Source organism: Rhinoderma darwinii, chromosome 6, assembly GCF_050947455.1.
Source record: "Rhinoderma darwinii isolate aRhiDar2 chromosome 6, aRhiDar2.hap1, whole genome shotgun sequence".
Classification (NCBI taxonomy): Eukaryota; Metazoa; Chordata; class Amphibia; order Anura; family Rhinodermatidae; genus Rhinoderma; species Rhinoderma darwinii.
Window position 1 is genome coordinate 23,984,611 of NC_134692.1, and position 5,814 is coordinate 23,990,424.

The following is a 5,814-nucleotide window of genomic DNA, read 5'->3' on the forward strand; positions in this document are numbered from 1 at the left end:
GAGCGTAGGACATACTGTGTTCTAATTGAATTCAATGTATAAATAAAGAAAGTATATGCTCTGGAGCTCCCTCTAGTGGTGGCTGCAGGCAGATCAAATCTTATTTTTGTAACTTGATGTCTATTCACTGGATTTGATGCTCAGGATCATAAAAACAAAACTACAAACATTATAAAGATATATTAAGAAATTAATCAGCACAGAATTCTTGCCATATTTAAAAAACCAAAATGGTGTTCACGGGTGGATATTCACTTTAAGGATAAAATAAAATGTCAAGACAAAGGAAAAACTGTACAAGAACAAGAAAGGTTGTAAATGATATGTACTAACAGGGAGGCTTGAGGGAGACATTGTGTATCAGACATAGACAGGTTTACATTTTTTCATCTCATGATCATACACAAAAAGTATAAAAAAATGTTCTAGTTATTTTCATACTGAATAATTTATCCCTTGTTATAATATGCAGCTGTTACTAAGGATGTGCTTGTAATTTGGGATAAAATAGATCCATTATTTATGTGCATTTATTTGAGAAATTGACCTGAGGCTGCCTCATCAGCTTCTGCATTAAGCCAGCCATGTCCGTGATTACGCAGCAAATTTACTATATGCAGGTATTCAATGACAAAGTCTGTGAACTGCAGATGCTGAGAGCAAATCCATCATTTCGTCCTATATTAATGTGATAATTGTAGAACTCGTTTCATAAATTCTCACCTTTACGGTCAGTTCACACATTGCGTAAATACTGCGGATTTTCTGCAATGGAATTCGTTGCGGAAAATCCGCAGCAAATACAGTTCAGCAAAGTGGATGAGATAAAACAAATAAAACAAATCTCATCCACACGCTGCATAAATACTGAGCGGGAAAAAACGCTCAGAAATTGACCTGCAGAAATTTATTCTAAATGTCAATTGTATTTGCGTAAACGCTGCTTATTTGTTGCAGGTTTTCCCTGTAGAATTCAATGGGGAGGTAAAACCCGCAACAAATAGAAGTTGTTGCGCTTTTTTGCGGCGGATTCGCAGCAAAAATAAATCATATACTTACCCAGGAGTCTGTGTTTCTTCCTCCAGGCTGGCCTCCTGCGATGACGTTTCATCCCATGTGACCGCTGCTGCCAATCACAGGCTGTAGTGGCGGTCACATGGGATGAAACATCATCCCAAGAGGCCAGCCTGGATGACACTTTATCCCATGTGACCACCGCTGCAGCCAATCACAGGCTGCAGCAGTCTGCTGGGATGAAACGTCATCCCAGGAGGCAGTGATGCAGTTTTCCGCAGACGACGTTCCGGGCGAAAAAACGTCACCACAGTTTGGTGCGGATTTCCACCCAGAATTCCCTGCGCCGCACAGGACAGATACGCTGCGTGCTTTTACGCAGTGTATTCGACCCGTGTGAACTCAGCCTTGGTGTTCACAGCAGTTCGCCTGTTGACAAATTCAATTTTCAGCTGCCAACAGAGAGTGTAGTGTAAAGGTAAGGCTGCACGGAGAGACTGCAGTGTGGGCCGAATAACACCGCCGACATGAAGCTTACTAACATTTGATCTTCAAATTGATGGCTAATGGCCACACGGTTTTACGGGTAAAGTCAGGATATAACTAGAGAGAGTCAAAATCTGTGCTGTGCTCCATACGCTCTCCTGATCGCCCCTTCCCAGATTGGGCATAAAAAAAGGGCATTTACTCACCGCTCCTGTCTTCTCTTGTCCGCAGGGGCCCTGGCCCCGATCCCCTAAGGGTGCCACATCAGACTTCGACACGCAAGTTCCTGATGCTGGATGTTGTGTGCTGTGTTGCATCCAATGCCCTGTTGCTGCCAGGTGTCAGGACCTTGTATACGAAGCGGCACAGTCCTAGTGTGCCAGGCCTGATGTGGCAGCCTGAGGAGATCTTGGTCAGGCCCCCTTCCCTTCCGGGCCTGGTCGCAGGGGAAAAACGTCTGTTTACCTGCAAAATTGGGCAGCAATTAAGGCTCTAATTATTAATGGCCGCCCACTGGCCGCTCCGTGTGGCCTTACCCTAAACCAGGAATGGGGTGGGGTCAGATAAATGTATTTTGTCAAAGATTTCTAATTTGTGGGTGTTTACAGTTCTAGTTCCAAATAAAAACTGTGATAACATCCTATCAAGTGACCAGCCTCATCCCATCTTTCTTCCATCAGCATGGAAGGGTTTTTTACTGTAAGAGCAGTAAGACTATGAAACTCTTTGCCTCAGGATGTTTGGTTGATTTCTTGAATGACTTTAAGAGAAGTCTGGATACCTTTCTTATATGACACAATATTACACGTTGTTGATCCAGGGATTTGTTTTGATATATAGGTGTTGGGGATAAATTTTTCCCTAACATGAGACAATTACAACCTGTCTTATTGGAGTTGTGGTCTCTTATAATAATTACAGGAAATTGACCTGACCATCTATTTACTACATTGTGTGAATTTTATTTTGTGCGGTGTGGGACAAGAATTGCTGCAACACAGGGTTGGAAAAGATTTCGCTGCAGAAAAATTATATTCATGATTACATTGTAATTCACGTATAAAAGCTGAATAAAACGCAATCTTGTGACGAACAGCATAAGTAGAGCATCACAGCGCAAAATATACAGTACTACACAGCGGTGTCCACCAGGGGGTGCAGAGCTGTTTAAGGTCAGCAGATGAATACATGTGAAATGCCTGATGTATTGTAAGCCAGCATGATGAATCCACAGACGTTTGGATTTGTATGAGTTCCTAGGACAGTGAGCCACTTAAACATGCACAGTTCTGTACATCCTAGAGAGGAAATATAGCCTATTATATGTCTGCATGCTGCAAATAATATTAATATTAATTTCTACAGTGCCAATATATTCCACAGAACCTTACAATCAGAATTCTTCACCATTGCCAGAATTTCTTTGAGTTTCGGATATATGGGGCCCCAATGATTCTCCGAGAACATCTGTACTTCAATGACTTTGACACTGATTGGAGATTCCCTTAACTTGAAAACGCTTTTTGGCCTCCTTCACACAAGGTTCTTATTCTAACCTGCATTTTGAAGCATTTTAGGCTAGGATCACACACTCATGCAGTTTTGATGCAGTTTTTGGTGCAGGTTTTGGCTCCGTTTTTTTTAGCCAAGATCAGAAGTGGATCCAAAAATAATTAAAAGGTATAAATAAGAGACTTATGCCTCTTTTCTATTTTGTGTTCACTCCTGTGTGTTAAATCCAAAAAGCAGCAAAATAACTGCATAAAATCTGTGTGTGTGATCCTGGCATTAAGGAGACATCTGTGACAACTGCCATGCAATGAATGGGAACATCAGTGACAGGTATTTTATTAGGATCACTGGGGAAGGAATAAAACTTCTGTTGAGGAAGCAAGTTTAAGAAAATGATGTTGAATTCTTAAAACGTAAAAGAATTATGATAATTACAGTGCGTATAAGGAAAAATTCAAGCCATGATTTAAAAAAAAACAAAAAACTCTAGTAGTGGGACACAAACCTCCCTGCAGATACCACCCCTCCCTCCACCACTTCTCATATGCTGCATTGGTTTCAAGAAAATGTCCACACCTCCATACCATTTTTTTTTATGTAAACAGGTTCCAAAATCTATGCTGATTAATTTTTTTACTATATTTTTATAGTAATCGGAGCTCCAAATCCCCTTCATAGATATAGATATAAAAGATAACATGTTCGCTACCTGCTGCCGCCACTAGAGAGGTCTGTCTGCATATTGTTACACTAAGCTCAGTAATAAAACAGAATGCAGAAAGCTCCAGAGGACTATGGTGAAGCTCCTGGGCCCCCCCACCTACCATGCGCCATTTATAGTACTGGTGTCTTTGTATGTGGCAGAGGTGCCTTTGTGCCCCCTCAGGTACCAGGGCATAGGTGTGAGTGCTACTCCTGCACCCCCTTAAGTTAATCCTCTGGTAAGCCCCCGTCACTTCCTAAAAGCAGCAGCCCAAACATTCTGTATTTGAGTTGTTGCTTAGTTAACTGCGTGGATTAGACATTTTACATTAGGAAGTCTTAAAGGGTAACTAAACTTATTTTTTGTAAAAAATTTACATGTCAGAAGTTCTGATCGATGAGGGTCTGAGCACTGAGACCCCCACTGATCACTAAAACGTGGCAGCAGAAGCGCTCAAGTAAGCACTGTGATGCTTAATTTCTGATTGGCTTTCCTCGGAAACCCGAGTGACCCGTGTACTGACTCTAAGGCTGGATTCACACGAGCATGTTCGGTCCGTAAAGGACGGAACGTATTTCGTCCGCAAGTGCTGGACCGAACACACTGCAGGGAGCCGGGCTCCTAGCATCATAGTTATGTACGACGCTAGGAGTCCCTGCCTCGCTGCAGGACAACTGTCCCGTACTGTAATCATGTTTTCAGTACGGGACAGTAGTTCCAAGGAGAGGCAGGGACTCCTAGCGTCGTACATAACTATGATGCTAGGAGCCCGGCTCCCTGCAGTGTGTTCAGTCCGGGACTTGCGGCCGAAATACGTTCCATCCTTTACGGACCGAACATGCTCGTGTGAATCCAGCCTTAGGGTATGTTCACACGGCCTATTTACGGACGTAATTCAGGCGTTTTTGCCCCGAATTACGTCCGAAAATAGCGCCTCAATAGTGCTGACAAACATCTGCCCATTGAAAGCAATGGGCAGACGTTTGTCTGTTCACACGAGGCGTAATTTACGCGCCGCTGTCAAAAGACGGCGCGTAAATAGACGCCCGCGTCAAAGAAGTGACCTGTCACTTCTTTGGCCGTAATTGGAGCAGTTATTCATTGACTCCAATGAATAGCAGCGCTAATTACGCCCGTAATTGACGCGGCGTTCAAGCGCCTGCACATGCCGTTACGGCTGAAATTACGGGGATGTTTTCAGGCTGAAACATCCCCGTAATTTCAGCCGTTACGGACGCCCTCGTGTGAACATACCCTTATAGTTTCACAACAGCTGAAGGGTGCTGACCCCTGCTGTACAGGGTCTATGCAAACAGCTGCATGTTGTTCATGAGCGCTTAGCTGCAGTCACATTGTATATCTTGCCCATTGGCTTCATGTATTAACAGGCAGATTTGCTAGACTTTTAGTGCTGGTGTTGTGCTGCCTGTGATCTTGTACAGCAGTAGTCCATAAACTAACATCTGAATATACCCTACTGCAACAATGCAGTAGCAGATACATAAATACTTTCCTATATGTGCCATTCAGGAGCCTGGAACAGCTGAGTGACAAGCCCAGGAGGACATGTCAGCCATATTGGTTGTTACCAGAAACTTATATAACCAAGAAACAGTTGTACATATATCAAGAACCTCTGTATACTGTTCTTTTAGTTTATTTTATTTATTTAGTATTTATTTATGAATTTGTTTGCTTATTTATTTATTATAAAGCAACATATTTTCCAAAGTTCATGCTAAAACAATTAAACATTAAGAGAAGCAGTGGAAAATTCTTACTAGTCACACAGATCCTATGCAATTTTCGCAGGTCTATCTGGATTTAATGCAAGAGAGTCAAAGTTCTATGTGAGTTCTAGAGAGAGGAGTTAAGGGGTTAATAACTACTGCACTAATTGTTTTTGCAATCATCCCCATCTTTCTCCTCTGATCTCCATATGGGCTCTTCCAGCAAGGAAAGGGTTACACAAGCCTTCCAAGGTGAGGGCTGCTGCACTGCTGGCTCATACACTGACACAATTTCCTCATATGTGGCGGCTTCTCAAGTTTCAACACAAGGATGGGTGGAGAGAGTACACGTCTGCCCTGCAACATTCA